Source organism: Primulina huaijiensis, chromosome 5, assembly GCF_012295235.1.
Source record: "Primulina huaijiensis isolate GDHJ02 chromosome 5, ASM1229523v2, whole genome shotgun sequence".
In the NCBI taxonomy this organism is placed as follows: domain Eukaryota; kingdom Viridiplantae; phylum Streptophyta; class Magnoliopsida; order Lamiales; family Gesneriaceae; genus Primulina; species Primulina huaijiensis.
In genome coordinates this window covers 10891180-10906723 of record NC_133310.1, presented here as the reverse complement: position 1 = coordinate 10906723, position 15544 = coordinate 10891180, and positions in this window count along the sequence as shown.

Genomic DNA, 15544 nt, shown 5'->3' with positions numbered 1-15544 from the left:
GATAACGACAAAAATTATTTAAAAAAATTTGATGCAAAATCTGCAGAAGGAATATTTCTGGGTTATTCATCGGTAAGTAAAGCTTATAGAGTTTTTAATAAATGCTCTTTGAATGTAGAAGAATCGATTCATGTTGTATTTAATGAATCGGGACTAACTAATAAGCCAAGTGATCCATATGAGCTAGTTGATCGCTTTACAGATATAAGTTTGGATGATGATAGTGAAGAAAAAGTTCATATCAATCGAAATCTCTTTCAAACATCAGAACCAGAAGTACTGGATCAATCAATTGAAGGAGCTGCAACTGAGACTGTAGAAAACATTCAGTTACCAATTGAAACAGTTGCTAAAATCGATCCAACCAATTCTGAATACAGATGCAAGAAATCAAATTTACCAGAATTGGTTATAGGTAATCCATCTGATACGGTAAGAACTCGGAATCAAATGTTTAACTTATTTATTCATTTAGCTTTTGTTTCCCAACTGGAACAAAAGAAAACTGATGAAGCTCTTGTTGATCCTAACGGGATAAATGATATGCAAGAAGAGCTAAATCAGTTTACCCATAACAACGTTTGGAATTAAGTTCCAGGTGCAGTTTCTAAAACCATTATAGGTACAAAGTGGGTATACAGGAACAAACTGAACGAAGTTGGTTTAGTTGTGCGCAATAAAGTAAGGCTTGTAGCACAAGGATATAGGCAAGAAGAAGGAATTGATTACGACGAGACATATGCACCAGTTGCAAGACTCGAAGCAATCAGAATGTTCCTTGCTTATGCCTCATTCAAAGACTTCAAAGTCTACCAAATGGATGTCAAAATGCATTCCTGAATGGTCAGTTGCAGGAAGAAGTGTATGTTGAACAACCACTAGGTTTTATCAATCACTCTCTTCCCGAGCATGTTTATCACATGAACAAAGATTTGTATGGTCTTAAACAAGCTCCTAGAGCTTGGTATGAGACTTTATCAAAATACATAACTGATCATGATTTTACTGTTGGAACAGTGGATAAGACTTTGTTCAAATTTACTAAAAATGATCATATTTTACTTGTGCAAATATATGTTAATATTATTTTTGGGTCAATTAACCCCAAATTGTGTGAGAAATTTGCCAAGTTAATGCAGGAAAAGTTTGAGATGAGTATGATGGGTGAACTGACATTCTTTCTTGGATTGCAAGTAAAGCAACTGGAGGCTGGAACTTTTATCCGTTAGACAAAATACACGAAGGAACTACTTAAGAAATTTGGTATGGAGACATGCTCAGCTGTAAATACTCACATGAGCTCATCGATTAAAATAGATAAAGATAAAGGGGGAATATCAGTTGAGACGGCACTCTACAGAGGTTTAATAGGTTCTTTATTATAACTTAATTGCTAGTCGTCCTGATATTGTATTTGATGTTTGCATGTGTGCCAGATTTCAGGTAGATCCTAAGCAATCGCATTTTTCAGCTGCCAAAAGCATATTGAAATATCTTAAAGGCACAAAAAATGTGGGCTTATGATATGCTAAAAACTCATCTTTCAATCTAGTTGTCTATTCAGATGCAGATTATGCAGGATGTAAGCTTGATCATAAAGGCACCAGGGGATCATGTTAGTTTCTAGAAGACAAACTGATATCATGGTTCAGCAAGAATCAAACATCCATAGCAACTTCCACAACTGAAACAGAGTATTTAGCTATTTGAAGATGCTGCGCTCAATTGCTCTAAATTCAGCAACAAGTGAAGGATTATGGAGTCGTTGCAGAATTATCACAAATCTTCTGTGACAATTCAAGCATGATTGCAATTACATACAGTCCAGTTCTTCACTCCAGGACCAAACACATTGATGTCAGCTATCACTTCATCAGAGACCATGCTCTGAAGAAGGCAATAAGGCTGGAGTACATTTCAACTGAAGAACAAGCAGCTGACATGTGGGGACCCGGGCTCTAACTCAATTATCTTTGGGATTAAGTGGATCTTTGCTAGAAAATGTGGGTCAAAATTTTGCTTTTTAACAAGTATCAACAATTGTATATAAATCATACACAAATGATATCTCTATTTTATTTCAACTGAAGTAAATAAATGTCTTGATTCATTACAGTCATACAAACTAGTGTTTTAACAAAAACAGCTACAGATCAACATGTAGAATCACTAGTTCATCGTCTATGCCCGTAATCACCACGCTATCTCGATCTCTCATCTTTGTCTCGACCTTGATCCTGTCCCACATCTTGTCATGCACACATACAGATACAACAACAGCCGGATACTCCGGTGAGAACAAATCCTAGTATAAAACATGTATACATGCATGTTAAGCAAGGAAATACAAAATCATGATACATGAATCATTAATCGTAACACATTAATGAATACAGATAATGCATCTTCGACTCTTATTCTTGACTCGATTCATATCTAAATCTAGGGATCCCGGTGTGAATAAAGACATAACAAGTCTCCCACCTACCCTCCCAATCGTGGTGGTGGTACGTCTTATTCCTAGACTTCGGTCCTGTCTATATCGAATATCTACAATAGGAGTTGATCTTCTCCTACGCCCATCGATATCACCGAACCTCTAGTACTTGGCTATATGAATTATACCTTTCTTGTCGTAGTCTTGGTTGAATAAGTCAAAGTCTTGAAATCTCGATATCAAATATGTCAACACAAATCTGCAATGACATGTATAAATGTACCATATCAACCTCTAACTCAAAGGAACACACATATGGATCAATATTCAATCCCGGTATATTTTGACGGCATAACGGCGTAATCTCGCGATACCGGACAACTCAAACATCAATAATCAATAACCATAATTCATCCTCGTCAACCAATATCCTATACAAGTCACAAAATCTGTATAATCCCAACCACAAATATGCTGAAATGCATATTAAGATCATAAGATCTCATTTCTTCGATCCGGTTTTGATTCTACGTTGCTTATCATCTTACGAACACATAATATAGATCATATACTGATTTCCTCAAACTCTAACTTTCAAACCATGCTGGAATTGCATAAAACTTACCTCCTTTTGATGTTACTAACAAGAGAATCAAGAATCTAACATCGGATTACAAGTTGGATGAGTAGATTTTGCACAATCAAGGTATTACTATCTCTTGTAGCTTGAGGTGGTTTCTTGGAGGAAGTCTCGACCCTTTTGCTGGAATTTTGACAGAAGTGAAGAGGTGTACCCATCCAAATGCATGGCAAGGACACATGGCTTATTTTTCATTCTGCACGTCTCGCGCATATGCGTGACCTCAACCGACGCATATGCTCGAGACCTACGGCCTCGGCATTTCCGAATTCATCATCTCGCGCATATGCGTGCTCTATTCTAGCGCATATGCGCGAGACCTACGGTCTCGGCATACATTCAATTCCATCAGCGAGGCCTTCGACCTCGGCACATGGGACTCGCGCATATGCGCGCATCTCTGCCGCGCATGTGCGCGATATCTACAGGTTTTCAACTTATGCTAACTCAGGCATGTCCCATTCTGATCGCGACTTGATCCATCTATAAGCGCTACAAGTCATAATCTTTAATCCTAGATTGTCAACATAAAATTCTTGAGCATTACAATTCTCCCCCTCTTAGACATGAGTTCGTCCTCGAACTCGTAGGAAATCAATAAACACATATAAGATAGGCAGGAATAAGAACGATATAATCATATTTGGTCAGAAAGACTCACATCAGTGAAATAACTCCGGAAATCTCTGTCTCATATCTGACTCAGTCTCCCAGGTCGCTTCTTCAGTGCCATGACGACTCCATTGAACTTTCACCAGCGGAATTGTCTTCGTTCTGAGCTGTTTGTCTTTCCAATGAAGAATCTGGATTGGTTGTTCAATATAACTCAAAGTCTCGTTCAGTTCGGCCTCGTCAGGCTGAAGAATATGAGAAGTATCTGGCAGATATTTCCTTAGCATCGACACATGAAAAACGTCATGTATCCCGGATAAAGAAGGAGGAAGAGCAAGTCGATATGCATGATCGCCAATCTTTTCAAGAACCTCATACGGACCGATGTATCTAGTAGACAACTTACCGTGTTTGCCAAATCTGACAACGCCTCTGAAAGATGATATCTTCAGGAATATTCTGTCTCCCTGTTCAAACACTAACGGTCGACGACGTACATTCGCATACTTGGCTTGTCTATCCTGCGCTATCTTCATTCTTTTCTGTATCAGTTTCACTTTCTCATTCATCTCTCGGATCATATCAGGCCCAAGTTCTTGTACCTCAGATATATCATCCCAATACAGCGGAGATCTGCACCTCTTTCCGTATAAAGCTTCAAACGGTGCCATCTTGATGCTCGTCTGATAGCTGTTGTTGTACGAGAATTCACAAAGAGGGAGTGAATCTTGCCAACTAGTGCCAAAATCTAGCACTACAGCTCTTAGCATATCTTCTCAGGTCTGGATAGTCCGCTCTGACTGCCCGTCTGTCTGGGGATGGTATGCAGTACTCTGGTGTAATGTCGTACCTAAAGCCTGCTGCAGACTGTGCCAAAGGTGTGAAGTGAATCGTGGATCACGATCTGATACGATCGACTTCGGCACACCATGCAATCTGACTATCTCTTTGACATATATCCCTGCCATCTGATCATATCGATACGTCATTCTGTATGGAATAAAACATGCTGATTTGGTCAATCTGTCTATCACAACCCCGGGATGATCATGGTAACTTCGTAACAAAGTCCATGGAAATGTGATCTCGTTTCCATTCAGAATTAGATAAACTCTGAAGTAAACCTCCGAGCTTCTTTCTCTCGGCCTTCACCTGTTGGCAATTCAAACATTTCGACACAAACTCTGCAATGTCTGATTTCATCTTTTTCCACCAAAACTGTGTTTTTAGATCGTTGTACATCTTTCTGCCACCAGGATGAATACTGAACCGACTACAGTGCGCTTCTGTTAGAATCTGTTGTTTCAAATCTGAAACATCTGGCACCACAAGACGGTTATTTACATATAGAACATGATCATGTACTTGATACTATGAGTGATGTCCCGATCTGACCATCTGAATCGACTTCTGAACATTCTGATCATTTTTCTGTGCTTCTTTAATGCGAACAATAAGATCTTGTTCCATTTGAATCGCAACAAGTCGAATGGTCTACAATCTGTATCAAATGCTATTCCAGACAAACAGCAATCTTCAATTAAATTCGAAACACCTATCGTCGATAAGGATAGAGCACATACCTTCCGACTCAAGGCATCCACTGCTGCATTAGACTTTCCTGTATAATACTTGATCTCGCAATCAAAGTCTTTCAGCAGATCAAGCCATCTTCGTTGTCTCATGTTCAATTCTGACTGAGAAAACAGATACTTCAGGCTTTTGTGATCAGAATAGATTTCAAACTTCTCATCGTAGAGATAGTGTTGCCATATCTTGAGTGCAAATACAATGGCCGCCAATTCAAGATCATGAATTGGGTACCGAGTCTCGTGTGGGTTCAACTGTCTCGAGGCATATGCAATCACATGTCCTCGCTGCATAAGAATACATCCTAACCCTTTGTGAGATGCATCACAATATACAACGAAATCACCCGTAACTGAAGGTTTCGTCAATACTGGAGCACTGGTCAATTGTCTCTTTAACTCCAAGAATCTAGACTCACAAGCTTCAGACCACACAAATGGCGCATTCTTTTGTGTCAACTGGGTAATCGGCTTCGCGATATTAGAGAAATCTTTGATGAATCATTAATGGTACCCTTCTAGACCCATGAAACTGCGTATCTCTGTCACAGAAGTCGGTCTAAGCCAGCTAATCACTGCCTCGACTTTGCTCGGATGAACAGAAATACCGTCTCCAGATATGATATGCCCCAAAAAGACAACCTGTCTCAGCCAAAACTCGCATTTTGGCAGTTTAGCATATAATTTCTCATTTCTCAGCTTCTGCAACACAATTCTTAAGTGTTCGGCATGCTCAAACATACTATTAGAATATACCAAAATATCATCGATAAAAACAATTACAAACTCATCCAGATATTTCTGAAAAACATGATTCATCAGTCCCATAAACATCGCTGGATCATTCGTTAAACCGAAAGGCATGACAATAAATTCATAATGTCTGTACCTGGTTCGGAATGATGTCTTTGGTATATCAACATCTCAGACTCTTAGCTGGTGATATCCAGATCTCAAATCGATCTTGAAATAGACAGAGGATCCCTGCAAATGATCAAATAAATCGTCGATACGAGGCAATGGATATTTGTTCTTTACCGTCGCCTTGTTCAGTTGTCGGTAATCAATACACAATCGCATCGAACCGTCTTTCTTTCGCACAAATAGCACTGGAGCGCCCTAAGGAGAAACATTTGGTCTGATATATCCCTTGGATATAAGATCTTCTAGTTGTGTTTTCAGTTCTTTCAGTTCAATAGGTGCCATTCGGTACGGAGCTTGGGATATAGGAACAGAACCTGTAATGAGATCGATGCTAAAATCTACCTCTCGAGCTGGAGGTAACCCTGGAATCTCGTCGGGGAATACATCAGCAAATTCGCAAACCACTGGCAGATCTGCCAATGACGAGCTCGATTTCAGTAGATCTACTGAATAGACAAGGAACCCCTCTGCTCCTTTCTGTAACAATCTACTCATAGTCAGAGCAGATACTAAGGGAATCCGAGATCTGGAACCCTTACCGTAGAATTTCCATTCGTTAGCCATCTCTGGTCTGAATCTAACAATCTTCTGGAAACAATCTACAGTGGCTCTGTACTTGGTTAACATATCGATACCGACAATACAATCAAAATCAGCTAAACCAAGCACAATGCAATCTAAATCAATCTCGTGACCCTCAAACTGTAGTATACAATGTCTAACTGAAGTCACAGATACAAGACCACTTCCCAACGGAGAAGAAATAGACACTACAGCAGACAAGGACTCGACAGGTAAAGCATGCATCAACGAAAAACGCTCAGATATAAAAGTATGAGATGCACCGGTGTCTATCAACACATAAGCAGGATAACCGCAAAGAAAACAGTTACCTGCAATCACATCATCTGGCGCATCTTGGGCCTGCTCTTCTGTCAGTGCAAATACTCGAGCCTGCTGTCTGGGAGGTTGGCTCACTGTCTGGCCACCTCTGGCTCGGGATTGGGTCTGTGCAGGTGGCGGCTGAAAGGAGTGAACAGATGAAGCTTGCCTCTCAGGCTGAGCTACTGAGCCAGACGCTCCTACACTCTGAGTTTGCTGTGCCCCTCTCTGTGGACAGACCCTGGCAAAGTGTCCCTGCTGTCTACAGATATTACATCGGCCCGTCACACCTTGACACTGCTCTGTCGCATGTCTGCCTCCACAAGAACTGCAATAAACACCTGTATACTCTAAACTCTGGCCAGGACCTCTCTGTCGTGACCCACTGGAGCTCGACGAACTGCTCCCTGATCTCTTAAACTGTCTACCTCTCGCTTTCAGAAAATCTTTCTTGCCACTACTACTGCTTCCACTATCAAATCGAGGAGGAGGTGGTGGAAACTGGGCGGCGGGCTGTGGCGGTCTCTGACTCTGAGCACTATATGAAGCTCCTCGCTGTCGAATCAATCCAGCCTCGGCTCCTTTCGCTCTGTTCAGTGCATCAGAAAAAGTGTTGGGTCGTCCCGTGTTCACCAAAGTAAAGACGTCAGGGTTTAAGCCATTGATGAACTGATCAGCGACCGCTTCATCACTTCCTGCTACATGTGGCGCAAATCGGAGCAAGGAAGAAAACTTGGCAACATATTCTTCAATGTTCCACTGCCCCTGTCGTAAGTTTGCAAATTCTGCCCCTTTGTCTTTTCGATACGACACTGGAAAGAAACGTTGATAAAACTCATCTTTAAATACCTTCCAAGTAATATCGATACCTCGATGCTCCAATGCTCTTTTCGTGGTAAGCCACCAACTCTTCGCCACTTCTTGCAACTGATGCCCTATTAATTTCACTCTTCTTTCATCTGTATAGGCAAGAGATTCAAACAGCATCTCTATATCGTCTAGCCAACTCTCACAATCCACTGCAGTCTCAGTACCCTTCAAGGTCGGAGGATGAAATGACTGAAACCTCTTCAATAAAGTCTCCATCGGTGTTGCAGTAACGTCCATTTGAGTACCTGACGTACTACCCTGTTCTGGCACTTGACCTGCGGCTGGTTGTGGTATTCTTCGAGGAGGCATATCTAATTATCAAACGGATTAGTACACAATCTATACAATCTGTCTCAGCCCTCCTCTGATCATATACCTCTGATCCAGAATCGGTTCTGATTCAGTCTTTGCAATTAGATGTTGAAATCAACTCAGATAACAATACAACAGATGATAGTGAAAGCAATAAATCATGACGTGTGCTAGCATGATATAAGCAAGGAAGACGACTCGATCTACCCCGCTCACTCTCTTCTATCTCAGTCTATACAGAACCTACTGCTCTGATACCACCTATTGTGGGGACCCGGGCTCTAACTCGATTATCTTTGGGATTAATTGGATCTTTGCTAGAAGATGTGGGTCAAAATTTTGCTTTTAACATTTATTCAATTTTATATAAACAAGCATAAGACATTATATAAAATACTGTCATCTTATTGAACTACCATTAACATTCACATGTTCTATTGAAATCAACATACTAGGGTTTATAATTCAGTACATGTCTAGTAAAAACCACTAGTGATCTTCTACGCCCGTAATCTCCACGCTATCTCGATCTCTCATCCTCTGCGTGACCCTGATCCTGTCCTACCTGTTGTCATGCACACATACAGACACAACACCAGCCGGATACTCCGGTGAGAACAAATCCCAGTATAAAACATGTATAAATGCATGTCATGCAATTCAATACATAATCATAAAACATGCTATCATGAGTAAAATTCAATAACAATATGTTCCATAGTCTATGAAACAAGATCAATGCAACATGTAATGCCCGAGATTTGAATTATCGTAATCCAGAATGATTTGTTGATAATCGAGGTAATTATATACGGACAACTCCGAGACCATATTTGGAAAGGCAAGAGTTGGACATAGGTGAGCTACAGTAGGTATCGCGCACATGCGCGGCAGAAATGCGCGCATATGCGCGCAAGGCCATTGCCGAGGCAGAGAACCTCGCGCATATACGCGAGAAGAGGGCGCGCATATGCGCGAGCTGGTGGGCTGGAATTATCCGGACGCCGTAGGTCTCGCGCAAATGCGCGAGAAGAAGACGCGCATATGCGCGAGCCGCCGAGAAGAACAAGGCCGAGACCAGTAGGTCCGCGCCTATGCGCGGAGGGTGGTCGCGCATATGCGCGAGACGTGCAGTATGCACATTAAGCCACTTACCCTTTACATGCAACGTGTGAATATATATACATACATACCAGCCTTCATTCCACCGAGAAGAAGTCGAGAAAGGTCAGGGGAAAAAGAGAAAAATCCTTATGCCTTTTTAGATTTGTGATTGTGAAAGATCCGCCCGTCAGATTTTCAATCCGACTTCGGTACGGTGTTCCTATCGACGTAGGCTACAACTGGACGTAAGTTTCGCTACGTTTTGATATGATTTGAAATTATGGTATTGTCAGAATCTGATATGATTCATATATGATGTTCTTGGCATGTTAGACATCGTATAATCGAAACCGGATTGAAGAACAGATACCATATGAAATTGTTATGATTTTTGGAATTGAGTTGATGGAGAATTGATATCAGAATTGAATTGTTATCGATTATGAGATATTGGAATTGATATCTAACTAATATGATATGGCTGGGTATATTGAGATTTTGACGTTGTGCTGTTGAAACAGAATTTGATTGAATTCTGAGTATATAGAGTATTGATTGAGTGGTGTATTGATACCGTACCCTCGATATTGCTATTGTCAGATTGATTGTGAGTGAAACTAAAACTAAATTGGAGAAAACCCCTTCTTCAAAAATTAGGAAAAAGCCAAGGACCCAGAAAACCAAGCCTATTGCAGCTGTGGAATCTGTCCCAACTGAGAGACTGAAGCCAAATGGAACTTAATAGCCCATCAAAGCAATACCGATCAGGGCAGTTCCAGTTGCATCCTCAACTGGGCATCAGCAACCTCCTTCAACTGCTTATTCAAAGAAGACTATCACCGAATCTAGTAATAAACATAAACAAGTTGGAGTGAGACCACCACTGATCACTATCATCGGTCCAACTACACTTCCTGCTGCCAGACCAAAGGGATTGGTGATATGTGAGCAGGTGGATTCAACAATTTCAGGACTTTGTATTTCTCATGTTCTCACTGACCTAAAAGGCAAAGGCAAAATAATTGAAGAGTCCAGACCAACCAACCCGATTCAGACTCATATTGACTTAATATGGGAAGAAGTAAATGAGTTTTCTGAATCGAAGTTGAAAGTGTACAGTGAAAGGGTAAGATTCAGGACTGAAGTGTTTTCCAAGCGATTGCAGAAGAAATCAGTTTTGGACAAATTTATCGCTTTGGAAATAATAGTCCTCAAGGTAGTTAAAGCTGCCATGTTTGCTCAAGCGCTGGAGCGGTGGACTTATTTCTTTGATCTGATGCGTGTCAAAAATCTTGCTCAAGTTATAGCTAAGCAACGAATGAACTATTATCCTACTAGTCCAACTGCCTTCAATGACAAAGCAATTTATGACAAGTTGGACATGGATCTCCTATCTTTGCAGATTAAGATCAAAGATTGGGAAATGGGTCAACAGTTGAATATTCCAGTAAATTTCCAAAGTCCATCCTCAGAAGAGCAGGGTGAGCTGTCAACTCATCAGCTAGAGCCATCCAAGGAAGCAATTACTGAACAAACTGAGCAAGTAACTAATCTTTCTTCCAATGATGCTAAATCGTCATCTTATGCCCCTCAATCTCTTCCAGCAGGTCTTAAACTTTACACCAATGTTGAGTTGTCATTGGAAAATGTCGATGAAGTGATACAATCACTTGCCGCTGACATCCAACCGAATATTTTAACTGAAAAAACAGTTGAAGACCAGAGCAAATCTGATCAAATAGCCTCAAATACTGTTTTACAACAAGTTGATGAACCAATTCAGTCGCTTGCCACAACTAAACAAGTAGTTCAAACTAAAGCTGACGTGGCTCAATTGCACTCAGAACCAACTGAAGAATTGCCAACTGAAGAGGCAACTGAAGTGTCAGTTGATAAACAAACTGAGGAGCCTATCAGCTCAACTGATTCTCAGACTTCCACCCCACCTCAAGAACCTCAACAGGAGATAGTTGAAAAATTTATTCCCGAAATGGTTACAGCTATGACTGAATCAACAAATTGGGCCTTGGTAATTTTTAATGAAGCAGACAAGGAGTAAGAACCAGAATCATCTAAAGACATGTCTCCTCAGATACCAATGGCTACTAATACTATGATAGAAGATATTCAGTCCAGTCTGCACAATTTAATTTCAAATATCTCTGATATGAAGTCAACTCAATTGTTGCATACATTGAAGATTGATTCCACAAAAGAGAATACCATGAAGATCCTACATAGGTTTACTAAGGATATCACTTCCTTATTTCTCCAAATGAATCAATTGAGGAAAGACCAAGTGACAGTTCAAGCACTTTTCGAGACTCAAGACATGTTCAAAAACCGCATTGATTTTTTGCGAACAGTAGTGACAAAGACAATGGATCTGATGCAAGAACAAATGATGAATGCAATATCAACTGTCACCTCAGAGGTCCGTGCATTATTTAGCAAGGTTGATGGGTTTGAATAAAAGGGGGAAGAGGAAAAAGAACAGTAGCAGCTATCAAAGAAGAGACCAAGTAAATCGAATAATCAAGGACCAGCTGATAAAAGAGCAAAGAAATGAAGAATTCCAGATCAGTTAGAAGACGGCCTCTTTATTCAGTTAAGAGTTTTGGAAAATTTTCAATCAGTCAGTAGTAGATTCTTTTATTCAGAAATTCTTTTATTCTTTGTACGAATCTGTACACTGAAAGAGTTATCAATAAAAGATTATTTTATCTACAAGAGTTCAATTTAATCAGTTCATAAATTTCAAGTTTTATCAAACACCTAAAAATGAGAAATTTTTGGAAACTAAATTTCGGAGTTTGACAAATTAAGCGTAAAAAGAATGAAAAACTAATCAATTAACTTAAGGTAACTGAACTGAAGATTAGTAACTGATAGTTGCCCGAACTGAAGATTAATGCGTAAAGAATCAAAGACAAGTGAACTGATCAAGCTAACTGAAGTTGTGCAGTCAACTGGACGATCATTTAAGACTGATCAGTTACACACCAATCATTTAAGACTGATCAGTTACACACCAATAAGTTAATCCTATTGGCTAAAGAAATCAACTAATTTATCATCTTTACACATCATCAATTAAAGGACGTAGCCAACAGCCAACAGTTTGTACAAGAGCAATGGGAACGCCGCATTTCAAAAAAGCTACAGTGTACGATTGTCAGAAGAATATTGACGTGGATATACAATGGATATAAAGATTCAAATGCATTCATTGTTACCGTTGGAAGCAAAGCTTATAAATAGCTGAGAAGATTAGTTGAAATAAGGTTACCGAGAAACCTGATTCAAAAAATCGATACAATCTAACTACGAAGTTGCTGAGTTACAAGTTTAGCAAAAGCTTTATACATATTCTTTCAAAATTTTTCTAGGGCGTTGTGTATTTAACAAAATATTCATAGAGTGTTCAAAAAATTTTACCTTTGCGTTCTTAGCGTTTGGACTCCAAATTACTCTGATTTTCACGTGGAGATAGCACTTCTTCTAAATCCCTCCGAACAGATCACTCCTTTTCACCTAATTCGGTCCAAGATCAGAAACTGGATTCCTTGCTTGGATTGCACTAGTAATACCAAGCAATTCGTGCGTTGAGATTACAGCCTCCGAATTTCAAAAATCCGGAGACGGTGCGGCGCAGCGTGATGGAATAATACAATTGGCCGAAATTTTCTTTCAATTTTCAAAAGTGGCCATGATTTTTCTTTTTGATTGGGAAAGGAATTTTTGGATTTTTGTGTGCAAAATAATGGGGCATCAATTATGAGTCCTAGTGGTGTATATATAGACGTTGACTCCTAATCTAATTAGAAGTCCCTCTCCCACAAGGACTTTAATTAATTCATTAGATTTAAACTCCTATATTATAAATATATAATATATTTATTAACTTTAAATAATACATGATATAATAATATCATATATACATATTTTATATCACCATATAAAATATATACATGTACATGTACATTAATTAAATTAAATAATCATTATTTAATTTATAAATTAGTTCATGATTAATTTAATTCTAGACTCATCTAGAACATTTATTGAAATTTGTACAAGTAAGTAGTCACCACTACTAGCACCAACATTTAATTAGTAAATTCCAAATTCACTAAATAATTGATTCTGAACTCATTATAATCTCACTCGATGATCCGAGAGCGCCGATGTACCAAAGATACAAGGCTTTTTCATATAATGAAAATAAAAAATTTTATCTTAATTTCGAAAATCAAAATTTTCATTTACCATATTGGGGAGCTCCCAGTTTTAGTGAACTCCTTCTCAAAACAGGCAGTTCCACTCTACTTCCTTATTTAGCATTCTTGCGAACTTTCATTTCTTCCATCTTATGGAATCAGCTCATAAACTCCTTTATAAGGTTCCTGTTTGATCTCCATAAAACTATAGTCGCCAAATTCCAACTCCTTGAAATTTGACTATCTCAACGGGAACACAGAATCTGATACTTGTGTGACCCTCAATGGTTCAGGGATACAGCTAGCCTTGAGTTCACATCTCCATGTGATTCAGAATAACATTAATTTTTATTCGGGTTTACTCTAGTTGACCCCCATTCTTTACATCAACACCTTGATTAAGAATGTCAGAACTCATTTCTGATTGCACCCATCAGATCATGGTAAGAACGTCTAGTAGCATCGCCCCATGATCCCCTAGGAATCACTGATAGTGTTTACAAGAACATTTAGTCATGGTTAGCATACAGTACGTTTCCTTCAACACATATATCCCAATCGAATCTGCAACCATTGGTATATCGAGAGTTGCATATGGATTCGATAACGATGCGATTTATCTTTGAGTACTAATAATGGCATGGTATGTGGAACTAGGAAAACAATTTACCTAAAGCACATTTCTTGCTATGGCCAGAGACCCCTTGTACTATTAACTCATCAGATCACATAGGATATCTTCACCCTTATGCGAACGGTGAATACCCGACTACAATGCATTTGATCCTACGTATTTCGAAAGTACACCCAACCTCGCCACCTGATGACCCTCAATGGAGTCGGTAAACTGATCAAAGTGCATGCTAGTACTTATAGCCCCTACATTGTCCTAGGTCAAAGGACTAATGGTGTACAACCATAACTACGGAATATTCCATTCGATAAGTGAGAAATACTTGGATAGTCTGAAGGACGGTTTTTCAATGCATCATCATATGATCACCCATCCGTGTGAATGGACATCTCCATGCCCTCGACAATGAAACATGGTGTTTACACCACAGACGCTTTTCTCAAACTTGAGCGACCTTTATCCTCATTTTAGGCAGCTGAATTGACTAAGAACCTATTTAGAATACACGGTATGGTTCCTAATGAGTTTCATGATCTTACGTTGTGATACAGACCTCATGGTACCTATTGTATATTCAAGGACTTTATCTATGCAGCTTGCATGGGTATGCAGATAAATTATAATGCCATAATCGAATAAAATCGTAAAATATTATTAAAATAAAGATTGTTTTACATTAGAGTCAATAAAAGCCCTAGCCACATGTTGGCTTTCCGGACACCTACTCTAACAATCTACCTCTTGCCCTATAGTCAACTACCCATAGATCTTAGACCCATTGCTTTGCGATGCTTCTCAAACAATGGTCCTGGCACGGGCTTCGTCAGTGGATCAACAACGTTTTCTGCGGAGACGACTCTCTCTGCCGATATGTCTCCTCATCCGACAATCTCCCGGATTATGTAGAACTTCCTCAGTATATGTTCGGATAGCTGATGAGACCTCGGTTCCTTTGCTTGCGCAACGGAACTGGTGTTGTCACAGTAGGCCAGGACTAGATCAACTGTTTGAGGAACGGCACCCAACTCTTGGGTGAAATTCCTCATCCAAACACCCTCTTCTGCTGCAGCCAATTCAGCTATGTATTCAGCTTCAGTAGTTGAATCCACTATGGTGTCTTGCTTGGAACTCTTCCAAGAGACAGCACCACCATTGAGCTTGAATACAAATCAAGAGGTCGATTTCAAATCATCCCATCTAATTGGAAGAAAAAATCAATGTAGCCTTCTAATTTTAATTCTCCACTCTTGTGTACTAAGAACAAATTCTTAGTTCTTCTCAAGAACTTAAGAATGTCCTTCACTGCTTTCCAATGCATTG